This window comes from Cibotium barometz, chromosome 13, assembly GCF_041138505.1.
Source record: "Cibotium barometz isolate CiBa-2024 chromosome 13, ASM4113850v1, whole genome shotgun sequence".
In the NCBI taxonomy this organism is placed as follows: Eukaryota; Viridiplantae; Streptophyta; class Polypodiopsida; order Cyatheales; family Cibotiaceae; genus Cibotium; species Cibotium barometz.
Genome location: NC_141058.1, coordinates 8022064 through 8046995, shown reverse-complemented (window position 1 = coordinate 8046995; position 24932 = coordinate 8022064). Strand labels below are relative to the sequence as shown.

Below are 24932 nucleotides of genomic sequence, written 5' to 3'. Positions count from 1 at the left end.
TGCAGTCAAGGATAGGGGATTCCCGGGCTGAATCATCTCAGCATGCAGTTGAGAGGGCACAGGAACAAATGCCAAGGATGCCACAGCATGTAGAGCAGACACCAACAGTGGCAGCTGATCCAGTGCAGCATGTTACACAGGCACAGGTACATGCATTTAATGGCCAGGAAAGTAATGTGCAAAGGGTCATGCCGACCATTCCTCCATTCCTTGCTTCCCAGCCTGGCTATTTTGGTGGTGGATCTGTTTTCCAGGCCATGGCTAGACTGCCCACAGTTTTGCCAGGATTGATGTCAAGAGGGTCACCAGGAATGATGCCTATGGAAGCTGTGAACCCTCTTTATGCCAATATAGGTGTGCAGCCCGGATTTCAAACTTATTTTAGCCCAGCTTTGGGGCCCGCAGCACCTGTCAGTGTGGCTGAATTTTCTCAACCTAGTGGACAAAGAGCAGTAAGGACTGATGCAGAAAAGGTGCAAAAGGATTACAAAGAAGGAGGTCAAGCAGTAAAGTTTGCGACTTTCAGTGGGATGCAGGACAAATTGAAAGCGCTGACTTTCATTCAGCAGTTTGATGCAGCATACACTGGGGGTAACTTTACAGAGTCTTCTAAGGTGCGGAAGGCTGCTACTTTCTTGAAAGGTAATGCATTGCAGTGGTGGACCTCACTGTTGATGCAAGGACAAGCACCTGCTACATGGGTTCAGTTTAAGCAGCAGTTCTCTTTTGCATGGCTTACAAATACTTTTGAAGTGGATGTTATGACAGCATGGCACAAACTTGATGCAGCCAACTGTGTAAATTTGGAAGAGTATAATAAGAAGTTTTGGGATGCACTCTTGCGAGTAACTTCCTACAGGACAGTGCCGTTGTCAGAGCAAATAGAGAAGTATTGCTGTGGTTTGCCCAAAGAAATCAGGGATTATTGCATTAAGACCAATGTTTCTAATATGACTCAGCTCATTGAGAATGCAAACATGGCTAATGCATTGCTACAGGGAGGTTCACGTGGTTTTAAGAGCACAGTAAACAAGGAACCTCAGGGCAAACAGGAACCACTTGTGAAGAGGGATTTCCCACCTAGACCATTCTATAGAAAGAAGCCATTTGAGCAGAAGACTTGGCAGTCACAACCTCAGAAAAGTGTTGGTCAAGGCAAAGGACAGAAGAGGCCACTATATGGCAAGTCATTTGAAGAGAGAAAGGCATTGATGCAAGCTGGGAAATGTTTCATCTGTGAACATAAAGGGCATATGGCTGCAAAATGTCCACAACAGCCAGCAAAAGATGCCGAGGATAAAGAAGGGCCACCCAAGAAGAAGACAATGCCGAGTGCAGGATTGGTACCTGACATGGTTGGTGACCAGCCATATGATAATGCTACAGAATTGTGCAGAGCATGGGGTAAAATCAGAGATGCTACAGTGCTGATTTTCTTTGACCCTGGTGCTCGAGCTAACTTTATTTCACCGGCATTGGCAGCCAAGTTGGGAATTCGTGCTGAAGAGATGGGACCAGTTGGACAGGCTGATTTGGCATGCCCTGGGCATTCAGTTCCTGTCACTCCTATACTTGGCAAACTTCGCATGCATATACAGAGTTATGTGGACACAGAGGAGTTTCTTATCATGCCCTTGGAAGGATGTGATGTCCTGTTGGGAATTCCATGGTGTCATAGGAAACATGCAGTGTTGGATGCTTTTAACAGGAAAATCACAATTGTACATAGGGACAAGACTCATGTTTTGGATGTCAAGCTGAAAGGAGAGTCTGTCCCAGTTATTTCTGCTTCTGCTATAACTTCAGTAATGAAAAATCATCTTTCTGCGTACTTGGTTTTTGCAAAGCAAGTGAATGAAGTTAAAACTGATTTGTCTACACTAGACGAAGGTAGAAAAGCTTTCTTGGATATGTTCAAAGATTGTTTTTCAGAATCTTTACCAAGAGAGTTACCCCCTGAGAGGCCAGAGGATCATGCCATAGATCTTATTCCAGGGTCTAGTCCGCCCAATAGGCCACCATACAGGGTTAGTGCAGCCCAGCAGAAAGAGATTATGACACAGGTTAATGAGCTGTTAGAGAAGGGATTAATTCAGCCCAGTAGTTCCCCGTTTTGTTCACCTGTGTTACTAGTACAGAAGAAAGACGGTTCATGGCGAATGTGTATTGACTACAGAGCCTTGAACAAGAACACGATCAAGAATAGATTTCCGATTCCGCGCATAGATGATATTCTTGATCGTTTGCAAGGAGCAGAAATATTTAGCAGGATAGATTTGAAGAGTGGGTACCATCAGATTAGAATCAGACCCGAGGATGTGCACAAGACTGCATTTCGCACTACATTTGGTCTCTATGAGTTCTTAGTCATGCCCTTTGGATTGACAAATGCTCCTGCCACATTTAACAGAATGATGGACAGAATTTTCCGTCCTTACAGAAGCTTTGTGGGCACATTCTTTGATGACATGATTGTCTATTCAAAGAGTGAAGAGGAGCACAGAGACCATCTGACAGCAGTCTTTAATGAGCTGAAACACAACAGATTGCTCATTAATGGCAAGAAGAGTGAATTCTTTCTGAAAGAAATTCACTTCCTTGGGCACATTGTATCAAAGGATGGTGTCACGATGGATCCTGCTAAGATTGAAGCAATCGTTTCATGGCCAGATTTACAGACTGTGCATGATCGCAGTTTTCTTGGCCTATGCTCTTACTACCACAGATTTGTAAGGCATTTTGCAGAGATTGCTTCACCGTTACATGCGCTTGAAAAGAAGGCCATTAAATGGCAATGGACAGATAAAGAGAAATCAGCATTTAGATGCCTGAAACAAAAAATGACTACAGATCCTGTGTTGACATTGCCAGATTTGTCTAAGTCATTTGTTGTGCAGTGTGATGCATGTGGGAACAGCATTGGTGCTGTCTTGATGCAGAATGGCCGAGTTGTGGCATATGAGAGTAGAATACTCTCTGACACTGAGAAGAACTATCAGATTTATGAGAAAGAGCTGCTAGCTGTGATCCATGCACTTACCAGTTGGAAACACTATTTGCTTGGTGCTGATTTTGTTGTGCAAACGGATCATCAGACGCTCAGATACTTTCTCACACAGGCAAAGTTGTCAGAGAAACACATGCGCTGGGCAAATTTTCTGTCAATGTTCCATTTTCAGATAGTGCATGTGGAAGGCAAGAAGAATGTGGTTGCAGATGCATTGTCTCGCAAACCACAAGTGTCAGCTGTTTCTATTTCTTATCACCAGGAATTGGATGACATGAAAGAGCAGTATGCCAGTGATGAAGATTTTTCCAGAATCTATGAGCAGCTAATGAATAATCAACATCATGATCACTATGTTCTGAAAGACGGCTTTCTCATGATGCATGGAAAGCTATGTGTGACTAAGCAGTTAAGGCCGAAAGTAATGCTAGAAAGTCATGCTCCACCGTATGCTGGACATCGAGGCATTGATGCTACAGTGAAAGCGGTTGAGACTTTCTTTTATTGGTCAGCTTTGAGATGTGATCTTGATGCTTATGTCAGATCTTGCCTAGTATGCCAGAAAGTCAAGTTTGACAGACAGAAGGCACCTGGGTTATTGCAACCACTGCCTATTCCAGAGAGACCATGGGAAAGTATTGCCATGGACTTCATTTTTGATCTTCCAAGGACAACGACAGGGAATGATGGAATCTGGATTGTTATATGCAGATTCAGCAAGCAGGCACACTTCATTCCTGTTAGAAAGAAGATAAAGCCCGAGCACATGGTTAAGATTTTCATGCAGAATATCTTTAAATACCATGGTATGCCACAGTCTATTGTCAGTGACAGAGACCCAAGGATGACTAGCTTGTTTTGGAAAGCATTGTTTGAGAATATGGGCACGACCTTGAAATTCTCATCTTCTTTTCATCCTCAAACTGATGGGCAGTCTGAAGAGGCTAACTCTACTGTCTTGGATCTGTTGAAATGTTATGTGTTAGAACATAAGGCAGCTTGGGAGCATTATTTGCCATTAGTAGAGTATGCTTATAACAATACAGTGCATTCCTCTATTGGCAAGGCGCCTTTTGAAATTGTTGAAGGTGGCAAGAAAGTACCTCCCATTCTGCAGACAAAGGATAAGATATTTGAAGCAGATCGGTATGTTGAGGGATGGCAAGAAGCATATAAGAAGGTCAAATATGCCTTGGAAAAGTCACAAGCTAAGCAGAAAAGAGCTGCTGACATGCATCGTCGAGAGCTTTTATTTAAAGAGAATGACTGGGTCTTATTGCGCTTTGAAAAGGCACGACTGAGAAAAAGAAAGGGCAAGGAACGTCTGTTTCCTAAGCTGAGTATGCGATATTATGGTCCTTTCCAAGTCTCAGAGAAGATAAGTGATGTAGCATACAGGTTGAAATTGCCAGAAACCTGGAAGATACATAATGCATTTCATGTGAGCCTTTTGAGGCCTTTTATTGGCAATGTGCCAGAAGATATGGTGCCAGAGGAACAGCCTGAAGTGGAGGAATTGGATGAAATTCTGGTTCCTGAGCAGATTTTGGCCCATAAAGACAGAAAAGTGAAAGGACAAGTTGCAAGAAGATACTTGGTGAAATTCAAAAATTATTCACCAATGGATGCTAAATGGATGGATGAGGTTGAACTGGCTGATTCACCTCAGTTGATGCAACTTTACAAGGAAGCCTTCCTGTTAGAACCTGCAATCATTTAATATGCTTTTTGAAGCTGAATTCTGAATGACCTGTACATTTGTATTATATGTTTGGCAATGTACAGTTTTGACATTTGTTGTCAATGACTCAATCAATAAATGAACTTTCAGTGCTTTGAAGTTGTATCTGTTACGCTTCAAATGAATGATTTACATGTTGTGACACTAATAGTACAAGATATATGCTATCGCCTTGTGTTGCATCCGGAAACATGTATTTGAAAGGCTTGAACCTGCGATGGCACAAATGGTAGTGGGGAATTCCTATCATCGCCCCGTGTCATCCGTTGGCAGGAGATACATGTGATGACACTAATCACATGGGGAATCTTGTGATCGTCTTGTGTCATCCGTTTGCATGTGGACTTGCAATCGAGGTCGTTTGCTTCTTTCAAGAGGGGGTATGTCACCAGGAGGTGAAACTTTTTGCAGTTGTTTTCCTTATTTACATTTCTTTATAAATATATATTTTTCTTTTCTTTCTCTTTGGTTGCTGTTGCTTTCTCCCGGGATCTCTTGGAAGGGCTTGGGTCATTGCAATGTCAGAATGGGTCAACCAGTGGGACTTTGGACCAGTGGTTGGCTAAGCCTGAGAACTGCACTGAAAGATGAATGACAGTGTCCAGGACATGGGCACTGAAAGATGAATGACAGTGTCCAGGACATGGCCACTGAATGAGGGTATAGGCCAGTTTACACTAGTAAGTGGCCGCCACCGAAATGTGAATGTATCTTGAATTCTAAGCAAATTTTGAAGTGACCATAGTGGTCAAAGATGGTCAGGAGACCAGAAGGAATGCAGATGACATCATCCCTAAAATCTAGGGAACTGCTATTTTTTGGCAGTGTCGGAATTGAAAAGTGTTCGCGTCAGTTTGTGCGGAGTGTCAAGGGGACCAAAAGCTGACAAAGGACTGTTGTGAGAATGTGAACCAGTCAGGAGTTTTTTAGCCTGGAAGATTGCATGTGGAAAAGGCTTAAAAATGTGCCAAGTGTCAAATTTTGGTGCATTTTCCTCATTGAGAAGAGGGAAGCGTGGGAATTTGGGAAAAGGAGGCTCATTTGCAGCCATCGTGTGGTTTTGTGGCAGGAAAACCAGCTATGGTGGTGCACTCCCTTGCCCTACAACTCATGAATTGAGGGTTGAGCTTGCTCCCCACAGTCTCTCTTTCTCTTTCTCTCTCTTGCAGACTATGGAAATGCTCTCAACAGATAAAATCAGGTACAGTTGTGTGAATTTCATGCTTATATGCAAAGGTTAGTTGCCTCCTTGAACAGGAACAGGTGTAGTTGGTTCCTACACCAAAGCAGGGACGGAAGAGGGTAATAACCTCTTCAATACAATGCTTTTTCAGCACTGTTTAGGTGCTGTTTTTGGGCTGTTATGTTGCCCGGTTGATGCCAAAATGCAGTAGGACCTTGCTTTAGTCCTCCAGGACAGTACAAGGGTTATTTTGGGCTGAAAACAGAGCTGAAAACAGGTCTGTGCAGAAAATTACAGCAAGCTGAATTGTGATGTTTTGGACTCCATTGGGTAGCTTGATGCCTATGGAAGTGAGCCTGTCAGTTGGGATTCATTCTGAGATGTTATGGAACAGTTTTAGTGCAGTTATGCTGGCAAATTTCTCCTAGAATTCGTAAAATTCAGCTAATGCAAGTAGAGTGCTTTGTTGCACTTGTGCTTTGTAATTTCCAACCTTTTAACAATAAAGAAATACCGCAAGGGGCGCCGGACTTCGGGGCCAATGTGTTGTTGAGCGAGGGAGCAAGGATTCTGTGAATGTGTGTCTCAGTAAGTCCAGGTTATTTGTGAATGAATTACCGCTTTATGTGTCCATAGACCGGTTTTATGGTTCCATTGCCGGGATAGGGTCCTCTTTTCTGCAAGAGCCCGGACACGGATTGGATTGGGTGAACAGGAGACACACATAGTGAGGTACAACTATGTGTCATGTGCATGAAAGATGCCACTCTCTGTGTCATGTGCATGAAAGATGCCATGGACATTCACTGATGCCAGGCCAGAAGAGGCAGCCAGATAAAGAGTATGAACCAGGTAGAACCAAGATGATGGAGCACAGAGCACTTTTGGCAGTGTAGATTGGAGCAAGGCTTGGAGAGCAAGAGGAAAAGCCTGTCGGCTGCCCACAGATGACATAAGCTGAAGAGCAGAGCCTATCGGCTGTACCAGAGAAGGTCGGCTGCAAGGAGGCGGTCCAGTACAGGGTGTGGCGCAGCACGACCAGCAAAGGAGAAGACTAAGCATCAGTCGGCTTGTCCGACTGCAGTTAGCCAGCTCCTACATTATTCCAGAATGACTATAAATAGCAAGCGTGGCTCTTCATTCTAGTCATTCAATCCTTTAGGGATTTGGGTCCTTAGGGTCCTAGAGTAGGACAAGATTTTGGGTGTTCACCACCTTTTGTACAAGGCAGCCTATGGCTGTAGTAGAGGTATCTTTTTGTACCATATCAATATACTGAATTTCCAGCACATCTCTCTCTCTCTACTCTCTCTCTATGTCATGTGCACAGTGCGTATCTACCGTGTGCTATACGCATGCAAGACTAGTTTCGAGGCTTGGGGAAGCTTGGAACTAGGCAGGCTGATTGACGAGCTGAGTTAGGGATATACTAACGGGCGGGCACCCAAGTATGGACGGGCGGGCGGCCAAGTGTGGACGCCCGATGACCGGCCAAGAGCCTATAAAAGGGTGGCCAAGGTTAGTTATTGGAACATAGAGAGTCTCGCGAGTTTGTGAGAGCTCTATGGTCTTGGAGCCTGGATCTAGTGCAGACGTGCACCTGCTTTGTGCAGCCAAGGCCGGCAGCAATCTCGTGGCCCGCGAGGGCAGCTTCGTGGCGGTATGGGACGTCACGAGGAGGAGATTGGTCGGTACGTCAACCTAGTTAGCTCAGCTCGAGGCTCGGTGGGGACAGCCAAGACTGTGGGCTTGCCCACGGCTGTCATGGTTGGGAGGTGAGTCAGGCCTGCACCCCCTTGCTTGTTTGTTGTTCGTTTGTTTGCAGGATTCGAGTTTCGAACCAAGATCGATCACGAGGGATGATTCGTGGGGATTTGACAGTGGTATCAGAGCATACCTCGTGAACGAGCAAGTCGGTAGGTAGAGAAGAAGAGGTCGAAGAACGGTATGTGAAAAAAAAGCTTGCTGTTTTTTCTGTGCATACTGCAGTTTTCAGGTTTGTATGTGTTTTTCCTTCATCAAAGAACCCCATGTTGATGGAAGATGGTAGTTTTAATAGGGTTGATTGCTTTTGCAAAGAAGAGGTGAATTGTTGTGCATACGCATGAACTGCAGGGAGAGAAAACAGGAAAAAAAAGAAGAAAAAAGCATGTTGCTTTTCGTTTCTTTTCGTTGAACGAACGAGAGAGAGAGTGAGAGAGAGAGCGTGCGAATCGTTTGCTGTCCTGCTGGTTACGTGTGTTCGCCGGGTCTTGTTTGATGCTGCAGGCTATAGTGGACGTAATGGTATGGGCGGCCAGGACCCGTAGGCTGGCAGGCGCCTAGACTTGCGTGGCCAGGCCTGCCAAGCCAGGCGGCCAGGCTAGCGCAGCCAGCCAGGCCTACGCAGGCCCCTCAGCCAGGCCTACGCAGCCTAGCGCAGGCGGCCCAAGCCAGGCCAGCGATGCAGGCGCCTAGGCCTACGTGGCTTTGTGGCCACGCCTACTCGGGCTGGCACAGGCGTAGGCTGGCGCAAAGGTATTGGCCGACGCAGCTGACAACAGCATCCGCCGACAGCATGAAAGCACCGGTGACGGCAGCAGCACGCCGATTGGGCGAATCCAGGAGGTTGGAAAAAAAAAAAACACAAGGAAAGCTCGTTTTTTTTAGCTTTCGTTTTTTTTAAAAAGTTTAAAATTTCAAAGTTTTAAAAAGACCGCCATGGTTCAAAAGGTTTCCAAGGTTTTATTTTTTTTTTAAGACTTTAGAATATATATATCCATATATATATATATATTAAAAATATATATATATATATTTATTCAAGAAAAAAAAAAAGAAAAAAAAAACACAAAAGCTAAAGCAAAAGCTAAACATAGCTTTTCGAGATTTTTTTTGGCTTTTGGGAAACCTTTATAAACCCCCTCACGTGGGCTTCTTGCCACACATCTCTCGAGTTCTCAAGTTCTCGAGTTCTCAAGTTTTCAAGCTCTCAAGCTCTCGAGTTTCGCTCGCACTTTTGTTGTGCAAAGACCAAATTTTCTCTCCGCGTACCCTCTTCACGATGTCGACCCAAGAATCAGAGTTGGAGCCCCTCGTGGAACGCGAAGGCTTGCCGGCTACGGAAGGCACTGACGCCGATCTTTTTGACGAGTTTGTGTCAAAATCAGATTTCCAAGAGTTCAAAGTAGCTCTCGAAGCTTCTTCAGCGGAACGTCAGGCACAAATCGCAGCCCAGATGCAGGCTTTGCAGAACTCCATCGCTCTCTTGACCACTACCCTCTCTACTTTTTCGGGCATGGATACCTTGGCTTCAGCTTTAGGTCCCAATATTACTCCGGAACCGTTCGGGGGCGAGCAAAAGCAGAGAACCAAGGAGATCGTGGACACTTGGCTACATAAGTGGCAAGTTCACTTTCAGTTTCATCCATATGATGATGGAAAGAAGATACAGTTAGCAGCAGGTTTCCTGTCCGGCAAAGCTTTGCTTTGGTGGAAGGAACTGAACCCAAAGCCAACGACTTGGGCACAATTCGAAGACATTTTCAAGAAAGAATTCCTCAAGAAAGAGGATGACTACGATGTTGTTGCCCGGTTTTCAGCTTTGACCATGACCTCGCAGCACCTCACTTATGAGGTCTATCTCCAGAAGTTTCGTGACTTGCAGATGAAGGCTACAAAGATGGATCCCACTACTCTTTTGGGATTTTTCGTAGCTGGTTTACCCGACTCGTATCGTTTACAGGTTAAAAATAATAAATGTAAAACTTTGGACGAGGCCATTCATTCAGCTCGTATCTATGATGATACGATGGTCTCTTCCAAATCAAAACCCGTTACCGAGCAGGGGAACAAGCATAAAAGAAAGTTCTCCGCACCTATGGCTAACACGACTGAAGGCAAGTCTTCAGACCAACCTTCGAAGAATTCCAGTTCGACACCAGCGAAGAAGAAACGACTCCTTAGGGCTTTGAAGCTCAAGAAGGAAGGACGTTGTTTTATCTGCGAAGAAAAAGGACACATGCGTAATGAGTGCCCGAAGCAAAAGGGTACCAAGTCAAACGCAGGACCCAAGCCAAAGGCAGCTAACCAGTTGTCTTTGACAGGTACGTCAATTACTGTACTTTCTCGCCCTAGTACTTGTTCTGATTGTCTGTTCAATTCTAAGGTATTTGGCATGCATGATCTTCTCCGAGTTTATGGAGAAGTGAATGGCCATAAAATTCACATTCTTTTAGACCCTGGCAGTTCGCATAACTTTGTTAACTACAAGCTTGTGCAGAAATTGAGTCTTGACACGACACTCAGCGACCATACCTATGAGGTACGTCTACCTGCGGGCAGACAAGTTTGGGATCGCAAGGTCGAGATGCTTCCAATCCAGATTCAGGACTACAAAGATACTCTGGAATGCTATGTCATGCATCTGGAAAATGTAGACTTGTTATTAGGGATTGAGTGGTTTAAGACTCTTGATGTCCAGATAGATTGGTCTAGTCATATTTTTTCTTTTCAGCATAGGGACACCAAGTATAGTATTTTAGGTGATTGTATCCATCCCTCTCAGGGACCTCTTGTAAATACAATTGATTTTGGAAATATAATGAATTCTTCTTTGTACACCGCTTTCCATTGTGTATTGATTCCACTTTCTTCTTTTCTCATCCCTTCATTGGATGTGAATGAATTAAGTGTGTTTGAAAGCAAAGAATTACAGAAGATACTTGATTCGTTTCAAGATGTATTTCCTAAGGAACTGCCATCGGGATTACCACCTGAACGGGCAGTAGATCATCGTATTGACTTGATCCCTGGTGCTCATCCTGTGAGTATTCCACCTTATAGGATGAGCCAAGCTGAGGAAGATGAGTTGGCTAAACAACTCGCAGATTATTTGAGGATGGGCCAGATCCGTCCAAGTAAATCACCTTGGGGTGCACCTGTGTTGCTTAGAAGAAAGAAGGACAATACTTGGAGAATGTGTATAGATTACAAAAGATTGAACAAGTTGACAATTAAGAACCGTTATCCTCTCCCTAGATCAGATGACCTAATTGACCGGTTAGCAGGAGCGAAATATTTCACGAAGATAGATTTGCGTACTGGCTATCACCAGATACGTATTCATGAAAGGCATGTCGAAAGAACCGCCTTTCGGACTAGGTATGGCCATTACGAGTTTCTCGTATTACCTTTTGGGTTAACCAATGCTCCAGCCACTTTCCAACAAATGATGAACGATCTTTTTCGTGAACATTTGGGAAAATTTGTGGTGGTGTTCCTGGATGATATTTTGATTTATAGTCGTACTCTTGAGGATCATGTCAGACACCTCACGATTGTCTTATCTATTTTAAGACAGAATCGACTATATGCTAAATTGAGTAAATGTGAGTTCTTTATGACCGACATCATTTACTTGGGACACAAGATCACTAGAGAAGGATTGAGCATTGACTATGACCGAGTTCAGAAGGTTTTGGACTGGCCTATACCGCGAACAGTGAAACAACTTCGTTCTTTTCTCGGTTTTGTAGTTTTTCTTAGGAAATCTGTACGGGAGTACTCTCAGCTCACACTACCGATGACCGACTTATTGAAAGGTCGTGGACGTAAGTCCAATCAGCCTATCACTTGGAATAACGATTTGGATATGGCCTTCAGACTTTTGAAAGATAAAGTCAAGGAAGCACCTATCTTAGCACTACCTGATCCTAGTCGGCCTTATGTTCTTGAAACTGATGCCAGTGACTATGCTATCGGGGCTGCTTTATTTCAAGATGGTAGACCGGTTGCTTTTGAAAGTAAAAAGCTAGACGACACTCAATCTCGTTGGCCAACCCTTGAGAAGGAGCTTTATGCTGTGATTCATGCTCTCAAGGTTTGGAGACATTATTTATATGGCTCCAAGTTTGTGGTATTGACTGATCATCAGTCAATCAAGTATGTGTGTGATGCGGACGATTTGAGAGGCAGGAAAGCTCGTTGGGCAGAGTTAATGCAAGATTTTGATTTTGAGATCCGTTATCGGAAAGGGTCCATGAATAATATTGCAGATGCGCTTAGTCGGATTAGAGAGGTGAATACTTTGTCGTTCACCGAGATTTCTACTGACTTATTTCAGTCATTGAGAGGGCTTTGCAGGACTGATAGTTATTTTGGTCCATTTTGGCAGAGGATCCAGGACGGGAGCTCATTGATTGACCAAGACTCGGTGACTGAGCAGTCTACTATTCAGGCTGCAGGAGGTCAGTGGATGATTCGGAATGGTTTACTATTCCGTAATGACAAAATTTGTGTACCACAGATCCCGGACATTAGGTCCAAGATTCTGAGGGAGTGTCATGACGCCCCTTCTGCTGGACACCCTGGGGTACACAGGACACTATCATTAGTGAAACACACTTTTTATTGGCCGAAGATGAAAGGGTATGTAGAAGATTATGTTCTCAAGTGTCAGATTTGTCAGGCAAATAAAGCTGAACGCTTTAGACAGGCTGGGTTGTTGCATCCTTTGCAAATCCCAGGTAATAAATGGGAAAGTATTTCCATGGATTTTATTACCGGATTGCCAAGAACACATCAAGGCCACGATTCTATTTGGGTTGTGGTAGATCGCTTGACAAAGATGGCTAGATTTTTACCGACCCGGAAGACTATTACAGCTACGCAATTAGCTCGGCAGTTTATCGAGCAATTGTTTAGACTGTACGGGTTACCGCAGGACATAGTCAGTGATAGGGACTCTAAGTTTACGAGTGACTTTTGGAAACTTGTTTTCGAGAAGTTGGAAACAACTTTGAATTTGAGTTCCTCTGATCATCCTCAATCTGATGGCCAGACTGAAAGAGTGAATCAGATTTTGGAGGATATGCTTCGAGCATATGTATCCAAAAGACAAAGTTCATGGGAGGATTATCTTCCTATGTTAGAATTTGCATATAACAGTACTAAGCATACGAGTATAGGGTTTAGTCCTTTCATGCTTATGTATGGTTTTCAACCAAGATCACCTGTTACAGTAGGATTCTCAGGACTTCAGCATGATGCAGCACGTAATTTTTTGCAAGATATGCAGGAAATGTTACAAGTTGCGAAGGAATCTATTAGAAGTGCTCAAGACCGAGACAGGTTTTATTCTAATAGACATCGTTCACCTAGAGAGTTCTCTGAAGGAACGATGGTGTATTTGCGAGTTCCGAAAGATTCCGAGACTTTACGGACAGGTAGATCTCCGAAATTATCCCCTAGATACTGTGGACCATTTCGTGTTACACGACGGATTGGTTCAGTTGCATATGAATTGGATTTGCCTTCTCATGTGAAAGTTCATCCTGTATTTCATGTCAGTAGACTTAAGGAAGTACTGGGTGGAGCAGATCAGTTAGTTACTCCTCAAGAAATTATAGATGTCCAGGACATGACATTTGTTCCGCACGAACCTGAAAAGATTCTTGGCTTTCGTGAACGAAGATTGCGTCATACGCTTATCACGGAATACAAGATCAAGTGGAAGGATCGTGTTGAGGAGGACGCTACATGGGAGACACTGACTTCTCTTCAGAGAGATTACCCTAGCTTTTTAGTGAGCTCAGGAGTGAGCTCTTAGAGGAAGGGGAGTATGTCATGTGCACAGTGCGTATCTACCGTGTGCTATACGCATGCAAGACTAGTTTCGAGGCTTGGGGAAGCTTGGAACTAGGCAGGTTGATTGACGAGCTGAGTTAGGGATATACTAACGGGCGGGCACCCAAGTATGGACGGGCGGGCGGCCAAGTGTGGACGCCCGATGACCGGCCAAGAGCCTATAAAAGGGTGGCCAAGGTTAGTTATTGGAACATAGAGAGTCTCGCGAGTTTGTGAGAGCTCTATGGTCTTGGAGCCTGGATCTAGTGCAGACGTGCACCTGCTTTGTGCAGCCAAGGCCGGCAGCAATCTCGTGGCCCGCGAGGGCAGCTTCGTGGCGGTATGGGACGTCACGAGGAGGAGATTGGTCGGTACGTCAACCTAGTTAGCTCAGCTCGAGGCTCGGTGGGGACAGCCAAGACTGTGGGCTTGCCCACGGCTGTCATGGTTGGGAGGTGAGTCAGGCCTGCACCCCCTTGCTTGTTTGTTGTTCGTTTGTTTGCAGGATTCGAGTTTCGAACCAAGATCGATCACGAGGGATGATTCGTGGGGATTTGACACTCTATGTCTGCGTTTTGCATCAGATGGTTTCCAAGAGTATTTAGGGCTGAAGACTCCCAGAGGTTCTGCGCGTTACATTGGTATCAGAGCATCAGGCTCAGCAAAGCTAAACATTGATTCAGTCCCATATGATGGTGTACGGGTCGAAGGTACAGGAAAGTACACGGATATGAAGCCCAAGGCAAGGAACACAGAAGGGGAAGAACTCCCAGGAGGTTTGTTGGTGGTGTTCCACAAAGCCAAAGGGGATGGCAGTCCTGTGAGCCAGATAGGTTCTCAGGCAACGGTCCCAAGGGAGGTTTATCCTCCAAGGGTGATGTGAGTGCCAGACTCATTTCTCAGGAATGAAGACCAAGACGGTGTTCAGAGTCAGGGCAGGAATGGATTGTGGACTTGATGGAACCAGATGCATAGATCTTAGTCGGTGACAAAGTAGTTTGGAGACCGGGCCAGGCTTTCAGAGAAAAGGGTTGCCAGGGATGGATGGATGACAGAGGGACTTCGGGAAAAGATTGGGATGATGACAGTCATCCAAGAACAGGTTGGAATCCCGTCATCAAGTTTAGCAGAGGGGGATGTCATGTGCATGAAAGATGCCATGGACATTCACCGATGCTGGTTCAGAAGAGGCAACGATAAAGAGTATGAACCAGGTAGAACCAGGATGATGGAGCACAGAGCACTTTTGGCAGTGTAGATTGGAGCAAGGCTTGGAGAGCAAGAGGAAAAGCCTGTCGGCTGACAGATGACATAAGCTGAAGATCAGAGCCTGTCGGCTGTACGAGAGAAGGTCGGCTGCAAGGAGGCGGTCCAGTACAGGGTGTGGCGCAGCACGACCAGCAAAGGAGAAGACCAAGCATCAGTCGGCTGGTCCGACTGCAGTCGGCCAGCTCCTGCATTATTCCAGAATGACTATAAATAGCAAGCGTGGCTCTTCATTCTAGTCATTCAATCCTCTAGGGATTGGGTCCTTAGGGTCCTAGAGTAGGACAAGATTTTGGGTGTTCACCACCTTTTGTACAAGGGCAGCCTATGGCTGTAGTAGAGGTACCTTTTTGTACCATATCAATATACTGAATTTCCAGCACATCTCTCTCTCTCTACTCTCTCTCTATGTCTGCGTTTTGCATTAGATGGTTTCCAAGAGTGTTTAGGGCTGAAAGAAGACTCCCAGAGCTTCCGTGCGTTACACTCTGTGAGCTGTCTGGACGCCTCAAAAGCTCTATGTGAGAGTCGATTTGATGGCATATCTCTGATCCTTTGTATGAAGCAGATCGTCTGGAAGAGGGCCTCTACTAGCATAGGAGGTGCAACAAACTCCGCTCGGACAATGTCATGTGGGACGGAGGGTTTGCTGCGGATCATCCGTGAGAGCATGAGAATCTGAGGCCTCTCTATTTGAGACCATGTGGAGGTGGTGAGCCCAGGTGCCTACCCATACTACTGCAGCATACATCAAAGCAGGGGTGACTACTGTGTCAAACAACCACCCCTTCGTGCGGGGCTCCTGGAAGTGTGCTCGGTGACATTGTCTCTCTAGCATGGCTAGAGCTGCATACCCTCGTGTGAGTCTATCCCTGGCTGCCTGTGCCATAGTAAATCTTCCTAGGGAGTCGCGAATGTAATCCCCAAGTACACATAGAGAGAGAGAGAGAGAGAGAGAGAGAGAGAGAGAGAGAGAGAGACTTGAGTGCTGCATAGAGACGCCCGCAGAAGAAGACTTGAGCGCCGCACAAAGGCTGCCACACGCACGTTAAGGAAAAGCGAAAAAAAAAACGACGTTGACTTGCGTCCGTTTTTTTAACCTATAAAATCAAAAGTGCACGTTCACTACATTTCCAAATGTTAGTGAACGTTCCAAACGTTTGCAACGTTTGGATTACTTCCAAACGTAGTTTGGATGCAACTATGGCTTGGTCTTGCCATGAAAAGATGAAGTACGTGCCAATGCCAAGGCACTCTGGCTGTCCGTAAGAATGCGAATGGGAGAGTCCGAAAGAACATCAAGATTACTTTGCATTTGCATCAACCATGATAGCTCGTAGCAAGTATCCAATAAGCACAGTACTCAGCCTTAGTGGAAGTAAGAGAAATTGTAGTCGGCTTCTTGGATCTCTAAGAAATGAGGCCGAAACCTAAAGTGAAGCAGTAACCAGAAGTGGAATGCCTGGTATCCTGATCACATGCGCAATCAACGTCAGAGTATCCAACAAGCTGAGTGCCTCGTCTGAAAGAGAGACCATAGTCCAAGGTAACAAAGAAGTATCGAAGAACTGTGAGAGCGGCTTGCCAATGACAATGTCGAGGAGTATGGACACACGATGCGAAATGATGAGAAAGGAAAGAATTTTTGAATTTATAATGCAACCGTCCGTCGGCGGACAGGGCGGCTACCTTAACACTAGTTCTGTAATTGGACACTAAAGTGTCCTGAGGACACTAAAGTGTCCTGAAAGTTAGCATTTTTCTTGAATTTTTGTGGGCAATCTATTAAGAGTTTTGAAATGCTTAATATCCACAGATGTTCCTCAAGACCCAAAAAAAAATTGAGATTTTTTAAATTGCACTTTTCTTAGCTTTTGCAAGGCAATATTTTAATTTTCTTAGACACATGCTGATAAAACGCATGATTTTTGCTGTTTTCAAAATAGTAGTAATTTGTACATAACTTTTAGAAGTGACATAGTTTGATCATGAAACTTGGCTTGATGGAAAGTCCACGATGTAAACTAAATCTTGGAATCATCAAACGATAGAGAACTGACTCTGTAAGAAATGTCGGGCCAGTGATGATAAGTGGAGAGAGCAAAAACTGTCCAGATAGTGGCGTATCTGGCTGTAGGGGGAAAAGTTTCCTCATAGTCAATACCCTCAATCTGATAATACCCCTTTGAAACCAATCTAGCTTTGTGCTTGTCCAAAGAATCATTGGCATGAAACTTGGTTTTTAAAGACCCACTTGACCCCAACGACTTGCCTATGCGAAGGACGGTCCACAAGCTCCCATGTACGTTCTTTTCAATGGAATCAATCTCGGCTTCCATGGCTGCCCGCCACTCAGGAAGAGCAAGAGTGTAACATGCGGAAGCTCTGGAAGTCTTCTTTCAGCCCTAAACACTCGTGGAGACATGCTGATGCAAAACACAGATATGGAGAGAGAGTAGAGAGAGAGAGAGGTGCTGGAAATTCAGTATATTGATATGGTACAAAAAGGTACCTCTACTACAGCCATAGGCTGCCTTGTACAAAAGGTGGTGAACACCCAAAATCTTGTCCTACTCTAGGACCCCAAGGACCCAATCCCTAGAGGATTGAATGATTACACATTGAGGAGCACCTCTGCCCTTTTATAGACCCTTTTGAAGACTTGGCAGACTGGCCGACTGCTGGTCGGCCAGCCTTCAACGCATATCACTCTTTAAATGCTGTCCGACTGTGCATTAGATGCCCATGCGCCGTTCTCCATGCAGCCGACACTAAACTGGTACAGCCGACAGCTTATGTTCTCAGCCGACTGTCCTTCCATCTCTTCCATGCCTTGATCCTAGTCTCACACTGCCAAATAGCATTCTGTACTCCAAAAATCCTGGTCCTGGTTCTATCTGGTTCTCATACTCTTTATCTGGCTACCTCTTCTGGACCAGTACCTAAGAATGTCCATGGCATCTTCCATGCACATGACAAAGAGCCTCTTTAGTTGTAGCAGGCTCATCTGATTGCACCACTTTGCTCAGCAAGGCAAAGTTACAGCAATGACGAAGCTGCTGTTGTAACCTCTGTGCCCATGTCAAAGGTGCTACTGAGGAGTCAGCAAATTGATGAAGATCAACATCTAAGAGATGAGAGTCGCGAACAGTGGCTCCCAGCCTTGGGAGCAATCCTTTGTTGCGCAGACGCAAGAGGAGTAGGAGAAGCTGAGGATGGAGAAGCTAGGGTTGGAGAAGCTGAGGGGGGTGAAAGAGCATCACAGGTTGTAGGCCCAAAGTACAAAGGCTGGAAACAATTGATTATTGCTGAAAATGAGCACGAGGGAAGCCTGTAGGTGCTTACAAGTATAATATTGTTGCTACAGCCAATGACCTCCAGCGGATATGCAAGAATGAGATGAAAAGTAGGGAAGGGTGAGAACCCTTATATATCCCTCTAGAGAGCTAGTTGGCTGGCTGTAGCTAGCCGTAAACTGTCCAATAGCATAAAATGCCTAAAAAACGGTAGGAAAATCCCAAATAATATCTGCTAAATATGCCAATGCAAGGTCTCATAAAATGACCAGCAGCACAAGCATGAAAAAAGGTGATGTAGACCCTCTGGAGATGAAATATTCCAACACCTCCTCTTCAGTGCTAGAACAGTCCAATACCAGCACGCTGAAGTAACACCTCCAAAGTAGCTCTTGGAAGTGGTTTGGTGAAGAGATCAGCCACATTGTCCTTGGTAGAACAGTAGGCTAGTTGAAGAAGTCCCAACTCGATCCAGTCACGTACAAAATGATAATGCACCTCAATATACTTGGATCGTCCCTGTAGCACAGGATTCTGGGCTAGAGCAATAGCACTTTTAGAATTCGAGAAGATGATAACTGGGGAAGTGTCGGCACAACCCAAATGCTCTAGAATCTGATGAATCCAAAGTGCCTTAGAAGGTAGGATTTATGCTCAGCCTCGGTGGAAGAAGCAGAAGCAGTCCTTTGCTCAGCACCATTACCTGGGAGGAGCTTGTGCCCATGGTCTTGGACCAGGAGGAACGTTTCACGAACCCTCCTAGCGGAGGTTCGGAGGCCTTAACTGGCCAACGGTCGAAAGGCCGGAATTCGTACGTGAGAAGATCTTGGCTGGTGACATCTTGCTTCTTTATTGTTCGACGGAGGACAATGCGGCGGACCTCTTCACGAAGTCTCTACCTCAGGCTACGCTTACGCGGCACTCCAGCTCCCTTGGGTTGATTTCATAGCCAGGAGCTGAGAGGGGGTGTTAGAAGTCATCTCCTGTCTTTATCAGACACCAGGGCCTCTGTTGTGGGTATGCCCGCCCTGTATAGGTGTTTTATCATTTTTCCTCACTCCCCGTATTTTTTCCCCATTTTTTCCTATTTTCCTGGGTGTGGGAGGCAGTGTAGGACCTATCGACTGTACCAGATGCTGGCCGACTGGTCATAGGCAGTCCCAGTTGCTCTCTGCTCTTGGCCGACTGCACACGTGTGATGGCCGACCTGATATGCTGGCCGACTGCTGTATTTTTTTGGTCGTGGGCATTTTGGTCTAGTCGGCTGTCCATCTACTGGCTGACTGCACTCATGGGGCCATATAAAATGGCCCCCCCCACCTATTGTATTCAGTTTTCCTCGGGATCTTGTGTATAGAGAAGAGTTACACGCCTCTCTCTCTCTCCTTCTCTTGTGCTGTCTATTTTCTGCACTCTACTTGCTCTTGTGGTCTCAGATTTGGTTATCATTTCCGCTGCGTAATTTGACAGCAATATCTAGGTGTAGACCTCCGAGTATCAATGCAGCGTGCCCAATCAGAATCTGTGAAACCAACCAAATCAGCACCACTGGAATAGGTGATGCCATAATCTGAAGTACCATGAAGATAACGAAGAACTCTCAAGGCTGCCTGTCAACAAGACCTTCGAGTTGCTAATGAGAATTGGTTGAGAACACTCATAGCATAGGAGATATCTGGACGGGTGTTGGCAAGGTAAAGCAATGAGCCAACAATTTGCCGGTTCTCTGTGGAATCCACCAAGGGTGTATTATCCTCCTTGGATAACTTGGCATTGGGATCCATGGGAAAAGAGAGAGGTGTACAATCTAACAACCCATAAAGTGAGAGCAGCTTCTTTACATACTTCTGTTGAGAAATGAAGATACAGTCATCTTTCTGCCAAACCTCTAGCCCAAGAAAATAATGAAGAAGGCCAAGATCAGTCATCTCAAATGTCATTGAAAGCTTGGATTGAACCTATGTGACCAACTCAGTATCTGAGCCAGAAAGAATGAGGTCATCAACATACAAAACAATGACACAAATATCCCCATCAGAAAGAAGCACATAGAGATTGCTGTCCGCATATGCCCTCTCAAAGCCAAGAGATAACAAGAAGACATCAATCTTCTGATACCAGGCACGAGGTGTGTGTTTGAGACCATAAAGAGCCTTTTGTAGAAGATACACATGGGTGTCTTGTTCTTGAATCACAAAATAGGAGGCTGCCCAACATAAACTTCCTCCTCTAAATCTCCATTTAGAAAGTGGATTTGACATCCATCTGGAACACGAGCTATCTGAAGTGTGCAACCAGAGCCAGAACAATCTTGACGGTGGTATACTTGGCTATAGGAGCAAATGTCTTGTCAAAGTCTTCACCTACCTTCTGAGCATATCCTCGAGCAACAAGGTGGGCTTTGTACTCATCCAAACTACCATCTGCATGAAACTTGACTTTCAAAATCCATTTCACACCAATCACACGACGATGTAAAGGCTATGGCACCAAAGACCAAGTGTGATTTCTGTCAATAGAGGCCATCTCTGCTTTCATGGCTTGCTGCCACTGCGGCTATGAAAGAGCCTCCTCTAGACTCTCAAGCTCATCGATCTCCTGGAGAGAACTCATGAGAGCATAATTCACTGGGTGATGAGATGTGGAAGCCCGAGATGTCTGATGAATGGTGAGGTCCAGGGGTGGTGGTAGAGATCTGGTTATGGAGCTGTGCATCAGTGAGACGAGAATCTCTAAAGAGTCGTTGAACCTACTAAGGTAGGACAGCCTTCCTCTCAAAGTGTGAAGAAGAAGAAGATCCAGTTGTAGTAGGGGACTCATCCGATGCTGCTGGGAGAGGTGATGAAGTAAGCACTGGTGGGGGTAATCCCGGAGTCAAAGCAGGACTAAGAGCTGGAGAAGCTTTTTTTTTTTCCCAGAAAAGATCCTTTCATTAGTTAAAAAAATGCCCGCTGGGCTACAAAAAAACCTCTCCTGCTCATAAGAAGGCAGAGCAGGGATCCAATCAAGGCAGCTAGGGAGACTCTCCCTCGGTGCAAAAAAGGTACAAAGATCAATACAAATAACTGAGAGCTATATCATACAATAGGAGGGGGAAAAAGCCAAACAGGTGGCTTGTAATGCCAGCAGGGGGTACTCGCGTGTAGTGTATAGAAGGGGCGGCTGTGCCAAGTGGTGTGGAAGGCCTGGCGCCACAAGATCGCCGCATCCGCCGAGTCGCCCCGGATGCGGTCATACTGTCCTCGCAGGGTGTGGATCAGCTCCTCCTGCCAAATCCCCCGAACAGTCTCTGCTGGTGGCTCCAGTCTCCCCTCAAAGGCCCTGAAACACCGGGCTCTCCAGGTGAACCAGATGGTGATGCTGCTGAGGAGCTCCCATCGTAAATCCCTCTCCTGTGTCCAGACGGCGGACGAGAAATCCGGTGAAGGAACAAGGCGAGGCTGGCCCCTAATGAATCTGATGGCCTGGCTGTCTTGCTCCGTCTCGTATCCCAGAGCAGGCCCTGACGATGTCGACCAAGTAGCGACACCCCACGTATACGTGCCCTCTGGAAAGAGGGGGGCCAAAATGCGCAGCATCCTCAGCCAAATCTGTTGCGCTTGTGGACAGTCCCATAGGTAGTGTCTCTGTGTCTCCAATGGGTGGCCGCATCGGACACAGGCCGCGGGAAGACCATTGTAGACAAGCCAGGTGCCAACTGCAGAGCCCCTGTGGGCAACCAACCACTCAAAAGTAGAGATCCTGCGTGCCTGTCGACTAGCCCAGAGCCTGGCCCAAAAATCCTCCACGAACTCCTGTGAGAGTTCTTGTAGCCGCCAATGCTCCGATGCGGCTGGAGAGACCATCCTCCTCGTAGTCAAAATATGCCTCCCCAACCGAAGAGTGTACTGGAAAAAAGTAATCTTTGGGGCCTCAGGGGACGCATAGGGATCATGCCACTTGTACTCGCCAGGGTCCCACTGGAGCCGGGCCAAGGGGCGTGCAGCATATGCCCAAATGCGCCAATCAGAGTCCACATCTGCAGGGTCTGGATCAATATGCCACTTCTGGGAAGCGGCGGCCACTACCCGTATCCTCTGAAAGATGCACTCTGCAACCAAAGGCGACTCCGCCTCCACTCTCTGAAGTCTGCCCTCATCTTGGATCTCATAGTAGAGGCAACTACCATCCTCAATGCAAGCTCTAACAGCAATCAGGATCTCCATCTGTGTAAAGGCTCCCATCCACCGTGGGGCCGCTGGCTCGAAAGGCGTGAACCACTCCTCAGTGAGTGCCTCCTGAATGTCATCCCTCATAATCAGCCCCCCTCTGAAGTGACTCAGCCTCTCCACCTGGACCTCCTCTGGGAGACTGCAGAAGGCCTGCCAGTCTCCAAAACTGCGTGCTGGGCCTTCCGCCAATGGTCCCCAGGCTAGACGAGGCCGAGAACCCAGCATATGACCCTGCTCAGTGCGTACCGCGGGGCTCCAGATGAGCGGCTGTCTGGCCCGCTCCTCATCCCAAGTAGGAGGTCTCTGAGAAAGCCCCGGTCTCAGCAGCTCCCAAGCTCGCAGGATGCTCAAGGCAAATCTGTCCTCCCATCCTCTACTGAGGCCTGTCCTCCTCATCTCTATGAAGATCCATCGTATCTCTGGTGCCCAAGTGCCCCCTGCTGGAGGAGCCCTAGCCTGCAGTCGCTGAAAAAGCAGCTCCTTCCAAGGCTCAGCGCTTGGAAGCAGCCCTCGAACAATAAGCTTTCCCAATAAGGTTCTACTCTGATCAACTGGATCTATAATGCCCAAGCCCCCTTGGGCCAGCGGAAGAGTAATAACTGCCCAAGCAACCTTAGCCCGGGCTGGCTGACCGTCTCGCCTAGACCAAAGAAAGTTCTTGATCAGCCTCTGTACCTGGCTGATGCAAGAGCTCGAGAAGATCCAGCAAGACGTGATGTACCACATGGTCGCTAAAAGCACCTGATTTGTCACCACCACCCTCCCAGCCAAGGATAGCCGAGCTGTACTCCAATACAAAAGCTTCTTCCTAATGCTCAGAAGAAGCGGGGCGATCTGCTGCTCAGGTGACAAATCAAGTCCAATCTGGCATCCCAAATACCGCACTGCTGTGCCAGGAGGAATCCATCTAAAACCCGGGTCTGGACTCCATGCCGGAGCGGGAGCGCTACTGATCCAAAAGGCCACTGTCTTGCGCCAATTGATCAGTGCTCCCGAAGCTGCACCAAAAACTTGTAGCGACTGCGCTGCCCTCTGAAGATTGGCCTTCTGGCCATGCAAAAATAATCCCGTGTTATCAGCAAACTCAGAATCGAGTAGGTCCTCACCCCGGACTGGGAGCTGGAGTCCTCTCAAACCAACCTCCTTTGCTGTCAGATACATGCTCATAGCCTCAGCAAAGAAGAGAAAAAGAAACGGGGCGAGAGGGCACCCCTGACGGACTGATCTGGTCAACTCAAAGCTCGGCCCCCGTCCTCCGGCCATCAGCACCTGGCTACGAGCTGTGGAATATAGAGCCGCCACCCCTCGAATCCAGACTGGCTCAAAACCTAGGCGAAGCATAGTGCCCTCTAGGAAACCCCAATTGACTCTATCGTATGCCTTCTCAAAATCAAGAAGCATAACGACCAGGTCCTCGCCGAGAAATCTAGCTCGGGCTATCGCCTCCCAGAAGGTGAAAATGTTGTCAAGGATACTGCGCTCCTTGACGAATCCTGTCTTGAATCAACTCCCCAAGGAAGGGCTGGATCCTCAAACTCAAGGCCTTGGCCAGGACCTTGTAGACAGTATTGAGGATCGTAATAGGTCTCCACTGCCGAATATCATCACACTCCCTCCCCCTTGGGGATAAGAAAGATCAAGCCCTCTGAAAAGCTCTGTGGCATCACCCCAGTGTCCAAAACATACTGAAAGCCCTTGCGGAGGCCTGGCCCCAAAATGTCCCAATAGCGCATAAAAAAGGCAGGCGTCAAGTGGTCCTCCCCAGGGCAACTATGGCGCGGAAGGACCCTCAAAGCCTCAACAATCTCATCCTCTGAAAGAGGCTCACCCAGAACTGTGCGCATACGATCTGTGACCCTCCTCTGCACATGGGCCCACACAGTCTGTCTGCAAGCATCACGTGCCTCTGTGGCTGGCTCCGCTGAGAGCAGGTCTCTATAGAACTTAGTGGCAATGGCTCTAATCTCCCCGGGCTCAGTGGCTAACGAGCCGTCCTGTCTCCTGAGCTGGCGTACACCTGCTCGAGCATGGCGGGGTCCAGTAATCTCAAAGAACTCCCCAGTCACTCTATCACCAAGCTCCGTCCACTGTGAGGCCTGGCGATGATAGTAGAACTCATGTCTCTGCTCCTCTGCCTCTCTAACCTCCTGGCGTGCCTGGCTCAGTTGGGACGCCACCCACTCACATGTAGGCTGCTGCTCCTGAAGGCGCTGGAGCGAAGCAAGGCTACGTCTCAAGCGGCGCTCCCGCTCTCGTGTCTCTCCCAGCCGTGTCAAGGCTACAGCGTGCAAAAAAGAGCTGAGCTCGATGAGTCCCTGGGCACACTGGCCTGCTGCATCCAGGTCAGAGCTCTGGCTATCATGCCATATCCTCTCAATGTCCTTAGAAAGACTGGAATCTGTAAGTATCCTCTCTGGGATCCTCAACTGCAAGCTGGTCTCCTGTGTCCCCTCCTCAAGTGTCAAAATAACTGGCGCATGGTCTGAAAAAGAAGTGCTAGCGAGAATGCCAACGGAGCCCCCACGCTCCCCGAACCTGTCGCCCAGATAGAAGCAATCAATCCGTGATAGATTAGTCCCTCCCTGTCGGCGATCCGACCGAGAAAAACTAAGACTGTCCTGAG

General features: G+C 46.8%; 1 protein-coding gene and 1 pseudogene across 2 annotated transcripts in view; one reads left to right on the top strand and one right to left on the bottom strand.

Annotated features, from left to right (window-relative positions):
* Window positions 1–24932, top strand: part of LOC147632328 (uncharacterized) — a 152521-nt gene that overhangs the window by 11074 nt on the left and 116515 nt on the right. The gene's annotated exons all lie outside the window — the stretch shown is intronic.
* On the bottom strand, window positions 20376–22717 carry LOC147632329 (uncharacterized; annotated as a pseudogene).